We start from the raw sequence: 24,156 nt of genomic DNA on the forward strand, positions 1-24,156 counted from the left end.
GTTTATGAGAGCACAATTTCATGTCAATATCCATCACATGTTTCTCAAGTTTTGCTTGCTCAAAGATAAATAATTGATGTAGAAAATTTGAAAGATATAAGCATGTTTCTATTACTTGATTTATCCCAGAGTTCCTGTAGGAAAAATCAGAAAATCCAAACTTATTCTAAGTATTCATGTATTATGTACAAAGTTAGAATATATACAGTTCTTTTTAAAAATCAATCCTGGTAACGCAGATTCTAGAAGAAATAAATGAGTGAAATTTTTTAGATTTTCCAAATTGATTCTAAAAGTTAGCTCCTGAAGAGAGATGAACAGCATAGAAGGATCTTTTAAGTTGCTATATAAAAACATTTTTCTCAAGAATATTTTAATGATTATTGGATATTATATAGATAATAAATATATAAAAATATAATTCTATTTATAATATTTTTATCGTATGATTTTGCTTATATGTGGAATCTAATTAACAAATGAATAACAAACATAAAGCAGAATTATACCTATAAAGACAGAGAACTAATTATTGTAGCCGGGTAGGAGGAGGAGATGAGCAAAATGGGGGAAGGGGCGCAGGAGGTCCAGGCTTCCAGGTATGGGAAGAGTTAGGCACAGGAATAAAATGCACAGCATGGAGAATATAATCATTGGTATTGTGACAGTGTTGTATGGTGGCAGATGGTAGCTACACTTGCAGGGAGCATGGCATAACGTATAGACTTGTCGAATTGCTATGTAGTGCACCTGGAAGTAATGCAACATTGTGTGTCATCAAGGATACTCAAATGGAAATAAATAAATAAATAAATTTACAAATGCTTTCACTTAAGTGTCAGAGCTAGAAATAAAAACCACTCCAGGTACGTAATACAGAAAGGATTTAGTAGTAGGAATTAGGTGCTTACACAATTATTTTAAAATGATGGCCGATTCAATGTCTATAAACCCCCTCGCCCTTCCTATTTTTTTTTGTTTGTTTGTTTTACCATCACAACACTATATCTGCTGTAGACATTAGAAAGTCATCATTCCTTACTGCCTCTGTCACTGCTGCCATCACAACTGCCTCACATCTGTGAAGCTGGGTACCAGACACTGGTACATGGACTCTAGTGCTACAAATATTCGTGATTTGCAGAATTGCTTCTCAGCTAACATAGCTGCAGAAAAGGACCTCCATCTCATCTCTAATTCCAAATTTCACATGACTATATCTTGACTCAAAACGTTTCCTGTAAAGGAGTCTCACAAAGTAGTTTTTAGCTTTCCAATCACTGCCAATGAAACAGGATGAAATGGATTCTGATCAAGTTCATTCAAGCATCCGCCACAAGCAGAACACAAAGCTGCATACACCATCTGATTTCAAAATCCGAGGTAAAAAAGAGAGGAAAAAAAATATATCAAAGTTTAACTAGTAATTGTCTCTGGATATTGAAATATAGGATGATTTTAATTTTCTCCTTTGAGTAGTTCTTGTTAAATTAACTAAAATAAGGATATGATACTTGCTTTAATTTTTAAATTGCATTTACATTACATTACATTTGTGCCTGTGTAGTGAAGAATTTTGTCTGGTCCATAGAGAGATGTCCAGATGTCCTTGGTTGCTAGCTTTAACTTTAAGACACTTGAAATTTCGAGAGTGATAGTATGGTCTTTCTTTTTCATGATAAGCCCCTGGAACCACATTTGAAAATCTGATTCTTTATGCTACAAGATGATGCAGAGAGGTCCTCTCAGATCACAGGATATCATATGGACATCCACGGCATGGGATAGTGGGGACTGACCACATGGGAAAACTAACTGATCAATCATACCTACTTAATGAAGTCCCATGATGAGCTCCAGACTCCAAAGCTCGAGTGAACTTTCTGGGTTGGCAGTATTCCATGCATGCTGTCATACATTAAAATGGGTAGACTAATGTGTCCTGAGGACAACAAAAGCTTTGTGTCTGAACTCTCCCAGACTCTATCCTATGTTTCTCTTCCTTTGGCTGATTTTAATATACCTCTTCCCTGTAACAAACCATAACCATGGGTATAACAGCTTTTGATGTGTTCCGTGAGTCATAGTGAATTACTGAAACCAAAGGCATTTTAAGATACTTAAATTTTCAGTTCATGCCAAAAGTGAGGGCAGCCTTGTGGAGGATTGTGTCCCTGGATCTTGCACTCCAGATAGTACCAGTCAGAATTCTTTATGAAAACTATAGAAATTGAGTCTGGCTAATATAAGCAAAAATGTCTCATTGGAAAGATAGCTGGTAGCTCACAGAATCTATAAGAAAGCTGAGAAAAGACTGAAAATAGAATAAAGGAATTCAGACCTGAAAGAAGCCTTTTCTAGTCACTCTAGTGTAGGTTGAAAAGAAATAGTCACAGACTCTTCCCCCCCTCTCTTTGTATTACCCTTGGGTGTGCCCCTCACTTACCCCTTGGGTATGCCCCTCTTGGCTGTGTGACTTGCTTTGGAGAATGGAATAATAAAAAAGGTGACATGAACAGAAATTTGAAAAGTGCTTGTCCACTTTGAAACTTGAGCCTAAGGAAGCCTGCAAAATGGTGGGAGGCCATGTAGAGCAAAGTTAAAGTGCTCTAGTTAACTGCATGCTATTTGCCAGAAACATGAGTGAGATCATCTAAGACCCTTTGACCATCAACAAACATACCAGTTAACCCCAGACACTTGAGACAGCTGAAAAGAAATCAGTCTAGACATTAAAAAACAAACAAAAAGCCACTCAGCTGATTCAAATAATCCTAAAATATGAAAAATGGGCATGATTATAAGCTGCTAAACTTTGAGATAGATTATCTTATAGGAATTGATAACTAATACAAAAATTGGACAATCAAGTGTTAAACTGTTTTTTCCTTTGCCTGTAGTATGAATGTTGAGGAATAGAGCTAAAATATCATGGCAGAGAAGCACTATAGTCTCAGTTCCAATGTTTGTTCTAACCAGGGGGAATCAAAAATTCAAAATTACTATTGACAAATACTAATTTTGAAGTTCTGGTGTCTTTTGCTCTATTTTCTTTTGTCCTCTTTAATTCTTTTTGAAAAAATATTCATTTACCTGAACTAATTATGAAATATTGCAGTATATTTTCAAGCACTTGACAAAAATAAGGGTTTTTTTATTAAAAAAATATTTCTGGGCCCTTTTTCTTCTTTATCCTAAAAGAAGATAAAACAATAAGTGTACAAAATTACATTTAAAAGCACTATTTTTTACAAAAGTGATAATGCTATACAAAAAATTAAAGTAACATTTTTTCTTTCCCAACTAAATGTTGCCCTAATTTATTACGTATTGATTGAAACAACATGATTTAATAATAAATGTGAATTGGTCCTGTTTAGTGCTTTACCTGTAAGTCTGAATCATTTGTCAGTACCACCACATAAAGTAAAACTTACTGATTCATTTTGTCTTAGTTGAATTCCTTAGAGAAACAGGACATATAATTATAGAGATAGAGATGGATATAAATATATTTGGAGAGAAATATATAGATATATATAGATATATATAGAGAGAAGGAGAGTGATTGATTACAAGGAATTAATTCATATGATTATGGAGGCTTATAAGTCCCAAGATCTGCAGGGTGAATTGGCAAGCTAGAGACTAAGAAGAGCCAATGTGTGGTACTGGTCCAAGTCCAAAGACCTAAGAACTAGAACTGATGGTGTAATTTCACTATGAAGGAAGAGAAGCATGCTCATGACCCAGGAATAGCCAATGTTTCCATCTGAATAATAAGGCAGAAAAAAGCCAATGTCCAGTTCAAAGGCATCTGGATGAGAGTATTAGCCTTTTTATCCTATTCAGGCCTCAAGATGATTGTATAAGATCCACATTAGGAAGAGCAGTCTGCTTTACTCGAATCTACAGATCCAAATGTTAATCTCACCCCAAGACACCCTCACAGGAGTATAATAATATTTAACATTTGATTAAATATTTGGCCCAGTGAAAAAGAAACGTAAAATAAACCATCACACATTTGTAAATTATGTGTAGAAAAATAGATATAAAAACTCACAATTATACTTAAACCCTTGGTACCAGTCTATTTCTCTCATCTTATGCTGAATCTTTGAAGTCTGAAACATGCTTCCCTAAATCTCCTAATTTATTATCCCCTATTCTAATTAATTTTAGTCCTAGCTATGACTCTTCACATGGAAATGAATGCTATCCTTCAGACATTTTTGATATAGCTAAAGACTTAGTTTGAGAATTAAGATAATAATTGGGATATTTATGTGGGTGGAATTTCCTACAAATTCAGAACAAATAGTTTAACTTGAATAGTGAAAAACAGAAAAAATAGACAACTCCAGATAATTTTATCCAGCAACATAAGCCAAGGTAAAACACAACGTAGAATTGCTTCTTACTGGAATTTTATTTATACTTGTCCATAAATTACTGCACAGAAACTGGCAGTATTGAGCAATATCTGACTTTAAGAGACATTTGAATATAGGATACCTAGACCTAAAGTCACAGAAATTGAACATTGGATCAAATATTGTACATAATGGCACCATCTAAAGGTGCAAATCAAGTATGCATAGCCTACCGGATTTTGTTTTCAGAACAGAAAGGAAAATATTTCTTTGTCATAAGAAAAAATTAAACCTCACGAGCTATAATGGTTGGTGGAAAATATTATCATTGATTTTTGCATGCCTATAAGTTATTTCACTGCCTTATCTTCATCAAAAGAGATTATTTCATATTTAAGTAGCTAGTTTTATTGTGGTGATCACTTCATAATGCATATAAATGTTGAATCACTATATTGTACACATGAAACCAAAATAATATTGTATTTCAATTGCACTTCAGGGGAAAAAAAAAAGTATTGAAAATACAATTGCACCAGGCACTGTGGAAAGAGCTTGAAATAAATATATGGATATAGAAGCATTCTTGATTTTAACAACTCAAGATCTAGTGGAGAAAAATAGACAAAAAACTGTTAAATTTTATGTATTAAATTTATGAACACATGTTGACAAAATGCTGTGAGAACAACAGGAGGAAGAGTCTTACTTCTGCCTGGAACATTGGGAAAGTATTCCCAGCGGAGGTAACATTTAATCTGGCTTTTGAAAGAAAAGTAGTTTCCAGGTGAAGATACAGACATTCCTGGCATAAAAGCAAAAATGTAAAGGCATCAGGGCTGACCAAGCTGAAGAAGTATCCAGGGATTTGCATTACGTTCATTATGACTACCGAGCAGAATTCATGGTTTGAAGTTTCATGAAAAGATGATGTAAAAGTCATGTGCAGCCACTTTGTAAGGGTGGACTTTTAATTCATACAATGTAGTTCAAACTGCTTAGAAATCATTGAGCTATTGGAGAACCACAGATATGTTTAATAATCTCATTGTGTTTTAAGTTATCACATGCTCATCTTTAAAAATTAATATTCATAGGATATACCTAAAAAACCCAAATCACCAGTTTTCTAAACCACCCAAAGATAACTACTGGCTATATTTGGGGTCAGCTTCTCCAGACTTTTCTATATAAGTGTACACATGCATAAACACACACACATACACACACAAGAATGTAATTCATGTTTTTTTTATCCCTTGCTTTTTCTACTTACAAATATATTGAATACACCCTCCAATTTAGTGAGAATTGTGCAGTTTTTTAAAAAGATACATAATGCTCTATGAAAAGTGAATATTAAGATTATTGTCAACAGTATAGTTTTTATAGAAGAGCAGTGACGTTATCAAATTTGATTTTTAGAGCAATACCTCTAACAGGAATGTGAAAGATCTATTTGAGTGAGTGAGAAAGGATGGTAGGAGGGCTGTTTCAGTTGCTGTGAGAATGTAGTAGATAACTGAAGATAAAGTAAGGGAGTCACACAGGGACCAGGGAAATAGAGAAGAGACACTAGATCTAAGAGATATATCATAGCCAAATTTACTCTAATTGGACCTAATTGGTTCAAAATGAGGGTGAGCTGTAAAGGGTTACAGAGTGAGCCTGGATTGCTCAAACCCTGCACATTCCAAAAGAAGGCATATCTTCAGGACTGGCCTTTGGCTGTCTCCTGGAGATAACCTCTGAGCCCCTAAAATATTCTGCTTGAAAACAGTGGGGTTTTTATGCCCGAGGCCGTAAGTTTTTGTGAGGTTGGGCATGGTGGGTGATGCTGGAATCTGAGTAGCTACATGCCTATCTGACTGATCCTCAGTAACAACCCTGGACACCATGGCTTTAATGATCTTTCACGATTAGCAACACTTTGCATTTTTTCATACATTTTGGGGAGAATCAAGGGGTCTTAGGCTCCTTCGCTGAGAGAGGAATATTGGAAGTTTATATCTAATTTCTCCTAGACTTTACCCAATTGCATTCTCCCTTTGTTGATTTTATATCATTTTATTCTAATAAACCATAACCATGAAGATAATAACTTTTCTGAGTCCTCTGTGTTCTTATAGCAAATAATGGAGCCTGTGAGTCATCTTGGGGACCCTGACACAGAGGCTGGAAGAGAGTTCCAAATCATTCCCCTGAGAAACCAAGAGAAATGGGTGCCCCTGAATTAATAGGAATCATAGGAGAAATAACAAATGTGTATTTGTGAAAACCAGGATAAAGTCTTCAGAGTCAGACATAGTAAGATTAAATTGTTAATGTAGAAGAAGAAGAACCAAAGTACTCAATAGAAAATAAATATTTAAAAAAATTTAGTTATATATGGTAATGTACAATATGTAATCATACATCATATCAAGATGTAGAACATTTCTACTCCATAAACTATCCCAAGGCCACTCTCAGTTATTATCACCACCAGCGGTAGCCACTATTCTGACTTCTATAACCACAGGTTAGTTTAGCTTTGAACTTCATATGAATAAATCATATTCTATATGCTCATCTAGAACTACCTTCTTTTGTTTAACGTTATTAAATTCATCCATAATTTAGTTATATGTATAATTTATTCCTCCCTAATTTTGAGTGCTATTCCATTATAAGAATAAACAACAGTTCTATGTTATGCTGAATAATGGCCTCTCAATGATGTCTCTCAAAGATCCTTATAAGAGGGAAGCAGGAGGTAAAAATAAAGGAGAAGTTGATGTGATGATGGAAGCAAAGATTGAAGTGACACAGTTAAGATCCAAGGAATGTCACAGCCTCTAGAAACGAAGAGATGAGAAACGGCTTCTCTTGCAGAGCCCAGAAAGAAGCAGCCCTACTGACACCTTGCTTTTAGCTCCAAAGACTTGTTTTGAACTTCGGACCTCTAGAATTGTAAGAAATTAAATTTGTGCTGTTTTAAGTCAGTAAGTTTACAGTAATTTGTGTTAGCAGCAGTAGACAAATTGTCTACTCATTCTTCTGTTGATGGACATTAAGGCTATTTCAAGTTTGGAGCAATTGTGAATAACATTGCTGTGAACATTGTTTCACAATCCATTTGGTGGAAAGATTCACTTATCTTGTGGAGGGCAAATCAGGAATAAAATTTCTGGGTCATAAAATAGTGGTATGATTATGTTAATGAAAACCGATAATTTTCCAAAGTGTCTGTACCATTTTATACTCACCAGTTTCTCCATATCTGCACAAACATTTCATATTTTTAGGTCCTTATTAAGTTTTACATATTTTGATATGGTATCTCTTTGTAGTTTTAATTTGCATTTCTTTGAGCACTAATGCTTCTAAACACATTTTCCTATGTATGGACTACTTAGCTATCACTAAGATTTTAGTGAAAACCATGGACTGCCTAGAAAAAAAGTGCATATAAAAATGAAAAACATCTTCACATGGTTTTAGAGAGTTCACAGGATTGTGAAACCTTTGGCCAAGGTTTGATCTTTGACTTTAGCAAGGTTTGACCTTAGCTGTTGGTGTTCTCTGCACATCCTGCCCCACACTTTTGTGTTCTAGCAATCTTGAGTATCTTGAAGTGTCATCTCTCCATTGCCTTAAAACATGCTACCTCCTTCAGACCTCTTACTCTCCATTGTATATATAGTTCACCAATTGTCTCCTCCAGGAAGTTTCCTTGAACATTCAATCTCTTCTTTTTGGGTGTCTCCTAAACCCTACCCCTCTTTTTTGTTACCAAACTTAGTATATTCACCGTAATTATGGGTCTATTTTGAACATCTTGAAGTCAGTGACTCTGTAATAGTCATGTCAAACAGAGCATAAAGCTTAACACTCAAATATTTGCTGAATGAATAAATGAAAGACAAAACACTTAATTTAAAAATCATATCATCAGTAGTGATTATTCTGTAATTCTGAATTTCCAGAATTCAATGACTGGTCTGGCTGATGCAATCTAAAACCATGTTTTGTTTGTTTCATCTTTAAACACCATAGACATTTTGGGAGGGCAGAGGGGAGATGTCTTATGATAAACTAATTGCAATGATTTAATTTTATTTTGAATTGGTATTGAAAAAGATATCTCTGCTCTTTTGCTTTTTATAGAAGTCTCTTCATATTTGCATTATGCTCTATATCCCAAAGAAATAGAATTTTCTATTAAAATATATGTTTGTCTCTGGATAATATGAACTCATTAAGTCAGTTTTCACATTATTGTTGTTTTTAATGGTGCAAAGCAGGTGTCCAGTGAATCCTTGTTAACTGAGACTTTTTGTCAGATCACTGACCAAATAATGCCTGAGTAATATCTAGTCTGACAAATGTTATTATCTGACATTAACACTTGGGCCAGCTTTGTTTTGCTCCCTCAAAATCAATAGACAAGCTAAAGGCAGAAATACACCAGAAACTAGTCTTCCTAAAGAGCACGGTGACAACTCTGCTGTCATGGTTCCATGGAAAGAAAAGGTTATTCCTCATTTGTGGCGAATGTCATGTTCTCCCTCACCAGGGAGAGTGTAGGCTTCTGGGTATTGTCTCTTCAAAGCATATACAGTTCCGATTTGAAAAGAAAAATTCCAGCTGGGGTTCAAGCACAAGGCCTCCTAGGACAGGGCTAACCTATTGCCATTCTCTGCACCAAGGCACAATGATTTTATCCACTTACTCATTCATGCAGTTATAGGTATTGAAGGCTCTACCATGAATTTTTATTTGAGCACAGTGGGCAAAGGGAAATGAAGAAGCATCCATGGCTTTTGAGACATATACCAATAACTAGTACACAAATAATTGCTTGTAATATTTTTCTTCTCGACATGTCGATGAACTTATTGCTAACAACTTTATCCTTGTGAGTCAAGAAAAAACTTAGAAATAAGAAAGATTTAAATTTACCATTTATTTTTGTTCAAACATATCCTCTATATTTTTATCTTCCTGCGAATGTCAAGATATAATTGCTCTATTTTCACATATTTGCTCCATGAGGAATTCTCCTTCCACCTTTGGTTCTTCCTTAGCACTTTGAGCCATTAACTCCATTGGCTTGCTACTTTTTTCTTCCTTCACCTTGCTCTGAAAGGCTCCCTTCTCTCCTCAAATAGCTCTTTTTCCTACTACTTTAGAACCACTGAGCTACCTGTATCTGGAGGAAATGCTTTTAAAAGGCTCATTTATTAAGTCCATTCTGTCATTTCTAGATGATAAGTGTGACTGAGTTGAAGAAATTTTTTTGAGTTGAAGAATTTAAAATAGACCAGCTAGCAATCTAGCAATATTTTTGCCAATCTAAGACAATTTCCAAGCATTTCTCACAACAGAATCGAGCTCTAAAATATAAAAAAATAAACCTCTTAATGCCCAGTGTTGGCAGAGTGTGAATGCTATGTGAGGATATGAGAAACACGTTGTCATAATTCTCCTACTGAAAATTATTAGTGTGCTAGAGCAAACTCCTAGTGTCACTAATGATATTTTTTTCTGGATTTTTGACCTAACATAAAACTAGGGCAGAATCTTGATGGATCATAAAAAAATTATAACAGAACATCAAGTTTAAAGTAAAAAAAAAAACAGAACATCTTATCAATCATAAACCGATGATTTATATTCTGATAATAATAAAATGTTAGGGGAAGAAAGCTATTTCTAAATACATGGGCATACCAAATCACTGTTAGACAATACATAAAGTACTTCCTGAGTGCGTAATCTAATTTAGGCTCTTAGATAGTTTAATAAGTGCCCATACCAGTATAGATGTAGCAAAAAGTGGGCACTTTTATGTAAGCTGTAGTATATATGTCTCAACTAAATATATATGCCTCCCAGAAAAGTTTTCGTATATTTTCTCCCAAATCAATACACTGATGACATTGAGAAGTTTTAGTTTGTTTTATTATTTTTGAGGAATGCCCCATTAATAATAAGTATTATGGTCATTAGCATTCTTCTGCTAAGGCAGAAACTTTTCAGAAAATATTTTGATTCATAATTATAATTATCAAGCATAAAATCAACACATGGTTTGTTTTTAAATTATTTTACATGGGTTCCTCTAAAAATCAAACAAAATGAAATAATCAGATGGGGTCATTTTTCTGGAAAGCTCCAGTATGCAAAATATGATTTCAATTTCAAGGCCAAGTGCTGGAAAAATGAAGGGAATGGTAGTAGTGGTGTATCCAGATTGGGCACAGCTCAGGACTAATATTGGGTACTACACAGATTCCAGCTCACACAGAGGCATGATTATGATGCAAAGGTTCTTTCATAATTCCATGCTGTGCAGACAAATTTACTATTTTTTTTTGAGGCCTAATATCAGATGTTTACGCATTCTTCAGTTAGGACGCCCGTGTTAGAACATGAGAACAGCCATTAGATTAGATCATTGTTTTGATGGAAGTGTCAAAATTTGATATGATGCAATCATATCTGACCACTTAAATCTGGTCTGACCTCCAATAAACTAGAAGATATACAAATGTGTACATAGGCATTTGATCATTTGAACAGGTTTATGTGGATCGGGACATTTTTGTCTGGCTGATGCTCAGGTAGGCAGCACTGTTCCTTCATACCTCTGTTACATTCATGGATATGTTACTGCATAATTGAGGAAAGGGAAGCAAATTTGAAGGATAAAGATGAAGAAGCAGAGCTGATGAGCAGAGCCAGAATCCTGCCTTCTCCCTCAGGACTAATTTTCAGTGATTGTGTGAAACTCTGGGCCCAATCACAACTACTTCAGAGACCATAGTGACAAAAGTGCCACACTTTTGTTTCTGCTTGCGACCTACCACTATTCTGGCCACAGGAGTCCTTTGCTTTGGGAAAATCTGAGAGTGGCTAAGAAAAGATATTCATCTCAACCTGGCTAAAACCATATAGGAAATTGATTGCTTGTGGAATGCCTTAAGCTAGGACAGATAGAGTCTGTCTGCTCCATTTTATTTCTCAGTCCTGTTTCTTTGATATTGGCTTCACTTTGGCAGGATTTTTCCTTGTCACTGCAAGACGGCTGGCAGCTGAGGACAAATTCTTGTTGCATAACCAGCAGCACAGAAAATCTCTTCAAGTGCTTTCCACAGAAGAAGAAAAGGTTTTTCTTTTCCAGAAGCCACAGCAAACATTACCCAGGGTCTCACTGCCTCTGATTGAATTACATGCCCATCTCTGAACCAATCCCAGTGGGACACACAGACACCTTTAAATCAAGAGTCAACTGGGGTCCATACTTGAAGCATGAAGCCACAGGGCAAATCCTTTTTAAAGACTTCGCACTGAAAATGGGGGGAAAGGATGGATTTCCTGAAGTGTAGTTAGAGTATGATATATGATGGAAGGGAAACAATGTGCTGACGACAAAATTATAAAGTTTCCATTTTAGTTACTTCTATGTAGGTTCTGGTGGTCTTCTGATGGGCCATGACAACCAGGAGGTTTGCCCGGGCAACATATGAGTCAATGGAGGCTGGAGAAGAAAAGAAGAAACTCTACAGCCCATAGCCGACAGACTGATTTGTGGGAACATTAGAGAAAACCATTGTGAATTCCCAGAAGTAAGGAAGAAATGGTTTTAGTGTCTGGAGTTCTGTGTACCATATGGTTAGAAGCTTAAGTCCTACAAACAGGAGAATGTTTTCTTCAAAACCAGCAGTTTATATAGACAAAATAAACACGTCATAACATTTTCCCTAACCTACGTTATCTCCCCGACATCTCTCATCACTTCTTACCTCATACTCCCCACCAGTACTGTCCAATAGAAATATAACACAAGCATAAATCAGGCACATGCATAATTTAAAATTTTTAAGTAGTGACATTAAAAAAGTAAAAAGAGAAAATTAATTTTAGTCATATACTTTAATTCAATTAAAATATTCTCATGTCAATATGCAATCAAGTTTAAAACCTAATTGAGATATTCCACTTTTTTTTTTTGGTATTAAGTCTTTGAAATCCAATGTGTAGCCACATTATAAGTGTTGAATAGTTACCTATGGCCCGCACTTATTATATGGGACTGTGTAATTCCATATGCTACTCATATTAAAATACTTCTTCTTTTCTGATATTTTCATTCTCCTCTAACATTTTTGTCCTTTAGGCTGTACTTAGCTATCAGTGCATCCAGAAAGCCTTCCTCAAAACCCCTACAGCTTATGTGGCTATCCTACGGTCCTGTGCTTATCCCAGTCATCCACATGTTAATGACAATGACAGGATCTTGCACTCTACAAGCCAGAGATCTAATGACAAAAACATTTTTAAGAAAAGATTATATATGTATATTTTTTTCTTATTTATATTGTGGTAAAATACACATACCATAAAATTTGCCATCTTAACAATTTTTAACTATACAGTTCATTGGTAATAAATACATTCCCGTTGTTGTCCAATCATCACAACCACCCATCCCATAGCTCTTTTCATCTTGTAAAATTAAAACTCTATACCTGTCAAACAGTAACTCCCCATTCTCCACTCCCTAGCCACCTCAACCTGGCAACCACCATTATACTTTCTGTTTCTATGATTTAGGTTACTCTAAGTACCTCATTATGAGTGGAATCATATGGCATTTTAATTTTTATTACTGGCTAATTTCACTTGGCATAAGAACCTCAAGTTTCATCCATATTGTAGCATATTTTACAATTTCCTTCTTTTTAAGGCAGAATAATATTCCATTACATGTATATACCACATTTAGCTTATCCATTTTTATCAGTTGATGGGCATTTGGATTGTTTCCATATTTTAGCTATTACGAATAATGCTTCTAAAAACACAGGTGTACCAATATCTATTCAAGTACTTCTCTTCAATTCCTTTGGATATATACACTGAAGGGAAATTGCTAAACCATATGGTGATTCTATTTTTAAAATTTCTTTTATACACTTCATTGTCAACAAGATATAGTCACATACCTACTAGTTTCAGTACTATTCAGTTGTTGATTTCTTCATTTACTATTTTTTATTGAAGTGTAGTTGACACATGGTAATTCTATTTTTAAGTTTTTGAGGAACCACCACTCTGTTTTTCACAGCACCTGTACCATTTTACATTCCCACCAACAGTATAAAAATTTCCAATTTCTCCACATTCTTGCAAACATTGGGTATATTCTATTGTTTTGGTAGTAACCTTCTTAACAGGTGTGAAGTAGTCTCTCATTGTAATTTTGATTTATATTTCCCTAATTATTAGTGATATTGAGCATCTTTTCATGTACTTATTGGCCATTTGTATATCTGGGTAAATATCTATTCAAGTCCTCTGCCCATTTTTGAATTGGACTATTTGTATTTTTTTAAGTTGTAGGTGCTCCCTGTATATTCTGGATATTAATCCCTTATCTGACATATGATTTATAAATATTTCTCCCATTCTGTAGGTTGCCTTTTTATTCTGTGAATAGAGTCTTTTGATGCACAGATTTTTTAAATGTTTATGAAATCCAGTTTGTCTCTTTTTCCATTTGTTACCTGCACCTTTGGTATCATATTTAAGAAACCACTGCCAAATTCAGTGTTGTGAAACTTTCATCCTACGTTTTGCTCTGAGAATTCTATGGTTTTACATTTAAGTTCTTGATATATTTTCAGTTTCTATGTATGGCATTGTGTAAGGTCCAAGTTCATTCTTTTGCATGTGGACACCTAGTTTTCCTAGCACCACTTGTTGAAAAGACAGTCCTTTCTTCATTGAATGGTCTTGCACTCTTCTCAAAAATCATTTCACTATATGTGTGAGGACTTATCTCTGTGCTCTATTCTATTCCATTGGTCTATATATCTGCCTTTTTTGCCTTTATGCCAATACCACATCAATATTACACTGTAGCTTTGTAGTAAGTGGAGATCAGAAAGTGCAAATCTTCTCATTTACTCTTCTTTTTTGAGGTTATTTTGGCTATTTGAAATCTCTTGAGATTTTATATGAATTTTAGGATGGGTTTTTCTATTTTTCCAAATAGCATCATTATGATTTTTTGTGGAGATTTCATTAAATCTGTAGATTACTTTGGATGGTATCAACATTTTAACAATATTAAGTCTTCCAACTAATGAACATAAAATATGTTTCCATTTATTTATGTCTTCTTTCTAATGAGAAAAAGTTGTTAAAGACCATAAACCTCTTGAGGTCAAAGATTTTGTCTTATTCATTATTGTTTGCACAGAAGTAAGTCCAGTGATAGGAGCAGAGTAAATACACAATAAATATGAGTGGAATAAAGAGGAAAGGATCATAAGTCTAACTAACTTGAACTCTCACCCAAAGCCAATAGCATGGCCTTAATAACATAAAGCTTTTCTATGGGGACACTGTATTCTTACCTCTGCCAATATCTATTGTTCTCCAGTTCCTGAGTGATTCACAATGAATGTAAACACAATTTAGGTAACATTTATTAACTTAAATTATATTTATAAGAGTATTTTAAAAATGTTTAGATCTAGTCATGTAAAGAATAACTAAATCTCAGAGATTTTTTTCATTTATTATAGGCCGGATGCTGTGCTAAGTGGTCTGCATGGCATTATATGGCCTGATGTCAACATAAACCAAATAACACTTTGTGAATGACTTTTTAAAACTTTAGTCATAGTAAAACATAGTATGGTGTTAAGAACAGATTAAGACACAAATGACATGGATTTATATCCTAGCTTTAGTCTTACTAGTTATTTGAGTATGGCCAAGTTTCTTACTGTTAGAAATTATTGTTCAGAAATATTAATTTCCACATATGAGTGAAACCATATGATAATTGTCTTTCTCTGATTGACTTATTTCACTCACTAATATGTAGAATATAAGAAACAGTATAGAGGATCATAGGGGAAGTGAGGGAAAACTGAATGAAAAGTCTTCAGAAAGGGAGAAAAAACCATGAGATACTCTTAACTATAGGAAACAAACTGAGGATTGCTGGAGGGGAGATGGGTGAGAGGTGGGATAATTGGATGATGAGCATTAAGGAGGATATGTGATGTGATGATCACTGAGTGTTATACACAACTGATGAATTATTGAATTCTACATCTGAAACTATGTACTATACGTTGGTTAATTGAATTTAAATTAAAAAAAAAAGAAATATGAACTTCCTTCTACCTTCCCCTGAAAAGAATGAAATTTATTTTGCAATCACTTGACTATGGGCCTGACCATGTATCTTGCCTTGGCCAATGAGGTTTTAGGAATGAAGGCACAAGCAAAAGCTTGAAAAACAGTTAGAAATTGTTCATATCTTACAATTATGCTATTTCCAAAAGAAAAATATTCACAAGCTAACCTACCACACTCTGGAAAAGAAAGAGAAACTTGTAGAGTAGAGCTCAGTTATTCTAGCCTAGCTCACTCCAACTGACCTTCAGCTAGCCAACGAACAGCAGAGCCTCCCAGTCCAATCCAGCCAATATCAGCTATCCCTCATGGGATGACCTACATATTCAAGAAAATATATGATTGTTAATTTAAGCCATTGCATTTGGGGGTGGTTTTATATTCAACACTTTTTGTGGCAACAGCTGCTTCCACATTTGTGAAATAGAGATAATAACCACACATACCTCACAGTGATATTGTAAAGATTAAGTAGGTTGGTTTATATAAAGCCTTAGAAGAATTCCTTGCATCTAGAAAGCACTAAGTATGTTAGTTATTATTTTAAAAATGGAAAATATTAGACGGCCAGAGATTTTTAAGTGACTGGCTCAAAATCAAGGGATAGTAAATGATGATAAATGATTGAAACTTGGTTCCAATTTTACTAGGTTACCTCAGATTCTAAAATTTGACCTTTCAGAATGTGCTAGAAAACTGGAAAACATCACTAATGGAAACTATTCTTGGGAAATGGAACAGGCTACCATATAAACAGCATGAGCTTTTGAGTCAGACAGAACTTAAACTGATTCACTGGATAAACATTTAAGTGTCTCTAGGAGGCAAGCATTCTGCTGGGCATGGGGAATGTGAAGGTAAATTCAAGAGGGTTTCTGTCTTAAATGAGAGCAACAAGGAGATCAAACCGTTCTCCTGCCCTTTACTATCAATATGATCTTGGATAATTTAGTTAATGTTTATAAGCCTTGGTTTCCTGACCTGTAAAATGAGGACAATATTAACCTGTTCCTGATAGGGTTTTGTGAGTTTTAAATGAAATAACTTACATAATACAGGCTAGCACATCCTAGACCATCAGAAAAATACTAGTTTTTCTTCTCTCTCCTATTTTTTTTTTCCTTTCTCATAAGAGTACTTTCACAGCTCTTTATGTATCTCATGATGAGTAAGTAAAATTAAATTTTCTCCAAACACCTCACAAGAGAAGAGAACTAATTAAAAAGATACTTTGGGAGAATTACTTAAGTACACTCAATTGTAATTATGGAATTCAAATCCCAAGTAAATAAAAACAATTTAATCAAAATTAGGTTGTGTGATGGGATCAGAAGTGGCTCCAACAAGCCATAAGGACAGTTATTTTCACTTAGACTTTATGATATCACTCACTGGATATCTCTCTTCCTGCCTCATCCTCTTCTCCAACTCAAAGGATATAAGGAAAGACATAGATTTATCACTTCAACAACTCCTTTGAAAGAATTTTAGTGCTTTTCTCTAATTCTGTGACAAATGGTGGTTAGTTCACTCAATATTCATGTTCAACTCCTTTTTCCATGCCTTCCTTTATTCTAGAGGATAGAAAAATGAATAAATGATTCCTGGTCTTTCCTCCTGTCACAGTAAGGGGAAGCCATGAGATACAGTGCTATCCAACGAGATGTGAAGGGAAATCTGTTGAAGAATATCATTGTTCTATTGAAAATGGGCCATCCTTTCTCTTTTTCCTTCCTTGAACATAATTCTGATGTTTAGAGTTTCCATAATCATCTTAAGCCAGAAAAAAAATTGAATAGTATAGAAGAAAGAAAGAACTCAGCTCCAAGAGGATATCAAGAGATGACATAGTAAATATTTAAAAACAATTATGACCAGTTCATTAAGCTTTGCAAACTACTGTGCATCAGCCTGAAGTCACTGATGGGTTTTTAACAAATTTGGACTAGATTTCTGAACTTCTTAAGAAAGTCAGATATACTCTTGCTTGCAACCAAAAACATTCTTAATAGAATCAGTTGCACCCTCAGAATCCACAAATAATAGCTCTATGGTAAAAGAATTATGTAAATCTTTTAAAGGTAGAAAATGTCTTTAACAATATTATCAAAAGTATTTACTTAGACTAACAGCCATAATAATATTGAAAGGCCTTATACAGAAAAGGCAATTAAATTAATATTAATATTTTAAACCCTATGATTTTGTAAAATATTTTGAACTGTTAGGGATTTTCAAATTTGTAAGTAAAAATATAGAAAGGAGATTTACTTTACAAGTATTGTTTTTATAGTTAACAATGTTGTACTATGTACTTCAAAATTATTGAGAGCCTAGATCTCATGCTATGTGTTTTTTGCCAGAATGAAAAAAAAAATGAAGGAATAGTTTCATTTAAAGAAGCACTTGTTTGGAGAACGGTTAAATTCAATACAACATCTAGATAATAATCAATAGCAACTAGTCACCTAAAAAATAAAATTCAAACATTACCAAGTCTGCTTGCATATTCTCTCTCTTTACATCTCTGTCCTCTTCAACGTGAATGTACTGCTTCATCCCACTTAACTGCATATTGCATAGATCACACCCTTTTTTAATTGCTAGGATCATTCTGTCTGCAACTTCAAGAGCAGAGATGATGGTATCCTATGAAGAGCAAGACTCTGGAAAAAGTTACATCTGAACTTGACTCCCATTTCTGAGTCTTTACCTGCTACTTATTCTTGGGCATGTTTCTTCAACTCTTCTAATCTTCAAATTTCATTATCTGCAATTTGGAGAGGGTAAGGACTACCTCTTTGTTCTAAGTAAAGCTGCTTAAGCACAAAGAACAGTGCCTAAGCAGAGAAAGAACTCCTTAAGCCTTAGTTTCATATCATATCCAATTTAAATTGCTGATAACTATACAGGAATGTCTGCTGAATCGAAGTGACTCCTGCAATTCAAAGCCCAGATACTGAGAAACTTTTCAAAGCCTTTATTGATGTAACAATGTCACAGTGATCTCTTCCTTGCAGCACTTATTACCCATCTCCCCCACACAGCGTAGTAGGCACGTAGCCCATGTATTGTGTATTGCCTTTTAGATGGTGTTCTCTGATAGAGTATAAGATCTAATACGTGATTATTATTTCTACTGATTATTATTATTATTATTATTATTATTATTTTTAATTTATGATAGTCACAGAGAGAGAGAGGGAGAGAGAGAGAGGCAGAGACACAGGCAGAGGGAGAAGCAGGCTCCATGCACCGGGAGCCCGATGTGGGATTCGATCCCAGGTCTCCAGGATCGCGCCCTGGGCCAAAGGCAGGCGCCAAACCGCTGCGCCACCCAGGGATCCCTATTTCTACTGATTATTATTCATCTTCCTGGTATCCCAGTGTTTTTCATAGAGAATTTAAATATTTTTGACAAAATATTGTAGAGACCGAATTCATGATTTTAAATACGCCAAAAGTCACCTACCTATCAGTTTCAAATAAAAAATATTTTCTAATTGAAACAACATATTAAAGGTCAAGTGTGTCCCTAATTCTCAGAAGGAAACTGTTGCCCATTTGAAAATTAGGTAACCTATTTTTTTCCCGAAATAATAATTCTATATTTCTACCAATTATTAGCTTCATGGTTCTACAATAAGGAGTCAACATGAATTCCTTGTGGAAAAATTATCACCTGGGAAACAAATTTTAAATTATTTGCAAATGAAAAATCTCTCTGAAAGGAGCTACAGTTTAAAATTTTATACATCTTTAAATAAATAATTTTGAAAAGAGTATTCTTTCATTGACCTGGAGAAAATTAATCTGATCAAGAAACACTTAAGGTTGTTGTTTTTTTTTTTTTTTTTCTGAAAAAGGCTCACAGAAAGCATTAATCAAAATTTTATTTTTATTAACTCATTTCCTACAAATTTTTTTCTCCACTTACGTCACTTCTAATGTCATATGATGATGGAATTTCTTTGGCTCGATGTAAGAAATAGCAATATTTTAAGAATTTGAGTAGATTATTTTGTTTCTTGACATACAATGACTATCATTTATTTAGGGAAGAAATTAGTAAGAGTGAAACAAGGTGTAAGAGTATAGTTCTCTAAGTGGCATCATCCCAAGAGGAAGTAAGGGGTAACATCATTAAAAAAAAGTGTCTAGATTGCATGTCACTCAAAAATATATTATAAATTAACATATTAATGCATAGACTATATATAATTCTAGTGTTTACATAAAAGCAGGTCTTACTATTAATTTATGCAAGGTAGTCATATTTTCCCCAATAATTTTGGCAACTTGTGTTTTCCTTTCCCCTATAGATGGATTAGCTTACAGCATTCATTACTTAGCACTTTTAAAAAGCATTAAATATTAATATTAAGCTAAGTAGCATTTACAGTGCAGATATTGCTCTTTTACTTTTTTTTTACATTCTTTCCCCTGTCCCCCAATGGATGCCTCACTCAAAACAGAAGAGAATATTCAAGCATTGACTCTAGATCTGATTCCACTTGTCATTCTGGCCACTCCAGACATAAATAAACTGACTGCCCGTTTAGATATTATCCTTAAGAGTAAGATGATTAGTTGAGGATTACTGAAATCACACTATCAAATAAACCACACTCAATTTAGAAAACCATTACTTTAGCATGAATTTTAAGCAGACTACAAAATAATATACAAATTGAATTTGAGGACATTTATAATTTTTTTTCACTGGGGAGTTGGTAAAACCCATATCCATGAGTGGTTAAGCAATTGTTACTGTTCTGGGTCTGTGCACTCTTCCTTTTTACCAACTGTCATTTGTGCCTGTGTTGTTCTGGGCTTTTCTTTAGGTCTGGTGATTGTCCCTGTGTCAGCCTCTTGTAATTTCCTCTGTTTGAAAAGCTTGGTCATTAAAGTGCAGATTTTCATCATTTGTGTCTGGCTATCTCTCCCCCTACCTGCTGCTTGTATAATCTGTGTAAATGCCAGAATCACAGATCTACAATCTCTTCAAAGTGCTGAATCCTCTGTGGGAATGCTTCGCTCTAAAATGTCTTCTTCACGCTGGTGATGGTTGTTTTAAGACCTCTTGTGTTTTAGAAGGATGAGGACATCATTGAGTGCATTCTTACAACTTCCTTTCTGTGATCCATTATGAATTTGACTCAATCACTCATTCAGCAGATATTTATTGAGCACTTACTCTATGTCAGATGCTGATCAGATTCTAAAATTATGGCATTAAATCAGAGAGAAATTCTTGTTTCTCCGTACATTCCAGAGTCAAATAAATTAACTGCCCTTCATGACTTCATGAAGCTCAACTTCTAGTAGTGATGATAGACAATAACAATTAGATAAGTAAAATAGACTGTACAGCAAAGAAAAAAAAAAAAAAAACAGAGAAAAGTGATTGGCAGGGCCATGGTGGAAAGGGTTATAAATGTGAACAGAGAAGTGAGGGAAATGCCCTAGTCTTGCTAAAGTGGATAAGGCAAGATATTTTATATTGTTAATTACTGCACTGGATTTTTTCTCCCTTTGTTTCATGTGACATCACCCGCAATTAAGTATTAAGAAAAAGCCATATGTCCCTCCCTGACTTAAAGAACAAGAGGGAGGAAAGGTTTTTGACTCCTTTTATATTCTAGTAGCACTGACTTCAAAAAGAATGTGTTTGCAACAGTGAAAAGTCACTCATGGAATCTGATTAACCACCTACATCAAAATCATCTGGGGTATTTGTTTAAAATTCAGATTTATCAGCTACATTCCTAATCTACTTATCAGAATCTCTGGAAGATCTCTGAGAATGTTATTTAACGTTAGGTAAATGGGTCAGACCAAACTTAGGCCCACTGGTACACTCGCTTTGTACCTTAAGCAGCCCCACCCTGCAAGGTAAGGCAAGCTGACTCTCTGGGAAAAGGTCTGAGATGGAGTTTAGTGCAAGAGGTTTAGTAGAGAGAGCAAGCCCTTGTGACCGACAGCTGTGGAAGGGAGGGGGAAAAAGCAAGGTTAGGTAGAGGGAATGCCAAGTTATAATTCAAGGTCCGTTATAGCCTCAGCTGACCACAAGGGGAGCTCTGGAGTTTAAATCAGTATTGTCCAACATGGGGACAAAATGAAAGGACTTTATATTTCCACCTTAATAAGTCATTAAATTTGGGCTACCTGGAGAAGGACATGGCCTTGGGCTAGCTGTCTGTGGGTGAGGCAATACCAGAAGGGATGAGAGTATTTCCAGCAGCAGAGTTGCAAGTCTCTCCTTGATGAAAAATCTGCATGGTGCACCCTCGGGTCCACCATGTGTGAGAGTCCCTCTGTCTCTGCCCTGTCCCACAGGCTAAAAACACCTGTGGGACCAAGAGGAGATGGACACTGAATGTCTTCACCATCCCCTTCTCTAGTCTACACTGTAGGATACCCAGGACACTGGAATTTCCTGCTCAAACAATTCTCAAATCTACACACAGGGCCTGTTTTGGCCCTTCCCCAGAGCTGACAGTACCACCAATGTGTGCATCCCTATCCTACAGGTGTGGTCAATGTGCTGCTGTTCACAGGTGTGGACAGAGAACACACATACATGCAACATAACATTGCTACACGTTTCTGTTCAAGACCACTCACCATGAGAAACTGGGACAGGAAGAAAATGAGGTTGGCCACCAGCCCAGGAATCTCAAACTACATGGTTCAAATATGGACTTTCAGATTGTCATGTAGGGATATATGTCCCAGAATGATGCTAGAGCATATTTCATCAACAGTTTATTAGTCTGATTGATAGATTTTTATTATTTAGACATGTAGTACAAGTCTCTCCATTTGTACTTTTGCTCTAGCCTCTCCAAATATAATTTGCAGGCCTGAAAACAGCTTTCTCTGGTGAAAAAAATATTTGAAATTATTTCTTTTGTTTATACCCTTTAAATATCATAGATCAACAAGGTAAGACACTATAATAATGGGCTACTCTGAAGGAGTAATTTATTAAGTAGAAGTAATATGGGCTTCTAGCTTTTTCCTACTAACTTAAAGGAAAGAAATGTTTGTATTCTAAATATTAATTATGATGATTTCATTAACATTATGGCAGGTTGGATGATTATGAATATTCCATTAAAGCATAATTCCAGTTGTCTCCTAAGTGATTTTCCACAGAAGCTCCCCCAAAATCTGTACTTAGTTTAATATTCCAGGTCACTTGTATGCTTAAATGAGAAGAATAGAAACAGTAAGAGTATATTTTCCCATTGTAGCCCAAGGTTTGGGGTTAGGATGCCACTGCCTCTGCAGAGGAGGCTCTGCTAAAGTGTGGTGACCTCACTGCATTTTTATCTTCTCTTCTAAGAATTAAAAAAAAAGTGTTTTTGTTTGCTTTGTTTTTTCTTTAATCCTGGTTCCTGGGGAAATGGGTGCCTTAATCCTGAAACGATGATAGGGGTATATCTTCCACTGTGTATACCTCTTTATCCATTCATTCATAAATCCATCCATCCATCCACTGTTTTATTCACTCTACATATACTCATTGAGTAGTATGTGCTAGTTACTACTTTGGGGGTTGGGGATATACTAGAGATCAGAGCTGCTCTCATGGAGACCACATTCCAATAAGGGAACAGATGCTCAATATCAGGTAGTGATAAATACTATGAAACACAAGGTGAGATATCGGTACAGAAAATGATAGTGGATGCCATTTATATACTGTGCTCAGGGATGAGCTTTCCACTCAAGTTCTTTTTTAATTTTAATTATTTTTTTTAATCTTTGACCCTCTTCACTCATTTCTCCATACCCTGCCCTTTGCCTCTGGCAACCACAAATATGTTCTATCTATGAGCTTGATTTTTTTGGTAGGTTTTATGTTTTGTTTCTGTTTGTTTTGGGTTTTGAATTCCATATGTAAGAAAGATTATATGTTATTTGTTTTTCTATGTCTGACTTATTTCATTTAGTACAATCCCCTTGAGGTTTATCAATGCTGTTTCAAATGGCAAAATCTCATTTTTTTTTTAATGGCTGAATAATATTCATGTGTCTCTGTGTGTGTGTGTGTGTGTGTGTGTGTACCACTTCTTTATCTGTTTATCCATTGATGGACATTTAGACCATTTCCATATCTTGGCTATGTGTACAGTGCTGCTATGAACATCGGGTACATATATCTCTTGGTTAATGTTTTTATATTCTTCAGATAAATATCCAGAAATGGAATTGCTGGATCATCTGGTAGTTCTGTTTTTAATTTTTTAAGGAACTGAATTTGGTTTCCATAGTGGCTGTACCAACTTACATTCCCACCACCAATGCACAAGGATTCCCTTTTCTCCACATCCTCACCACCTCTTGTTATTTCTTATCTTCTCAGTAACAGCCATTCTGTCAGCTGTGAAGTGATACCTTATTATGGTTTGATTTGTTTTCCCCTGATGATTAGTGATGGTGAGCATCCTTTTGTTTCCTGTTGACCATCCGTATGTTCTCTTTGAAAAAAAAATGTATATTCAGATTCTGGGCCCATTTTTTGAATTGGATAATTTGGTTTTTTGCTCCTGAGTTGTATGAGTTTTTT

General features: G+C 35.1%; 2 long non-coding RNA genes across 2 annotated transcripts in view; one reads left to right on the forward strand and one right to left on the reverse strand.

Annotated features, from left to right (window-relative positions):
- LOC111095298 overlaps window positions 1-18,540 on the reverse strand; it is a 65,860-nt gene extending 47,320 nt beyond the window's left edge. Inside the window, exons 1-2 of the long non-coding RNA XR_005357315.1 lie at window positions 18,072-18,540; window positions 15,824-15,896 (exon numbers count right to left, since the gene is read on the reverse strand). This is a non-coding gene — a long non-coding RNA (uncharacterized LOC111095298). The remainder of the gene's footprint in view (window positions 1-15,823; window positions 15,897-18,071) is intronic.
- LOC102152443 overlaps window positions 18,178-24,156 on the forward strand; it is a 169,878-nt gene continuing 163,899 nt past the window's right edge. Inside the window, exon 1 of the long non-coding RNA XR_005357313.1 lies at window positions 18,178-18,364. This is a non-coding gene — a long non-coding RNA (uncharacterized LOC102152443). The remainder of the gene's footprint in view (window positions 18,365-24,156) is intronic.

Source organism: Canis lupus, chromosome 3 (assembly GCF_011100685.1).
Source record: "Canis lupus familiaris isolate Mischka breed German Shepherd chromosome 3, alternate assembly UU_Cfam_GSD_1.0, whole genome shotgun sequence".
NCBI classification, from domain to species: domain Eukaryota; kingdom Metazoa; phylum Chordata; class Mammalia; order Carnivora; family Canidae; genus Canis; species Canis lupus.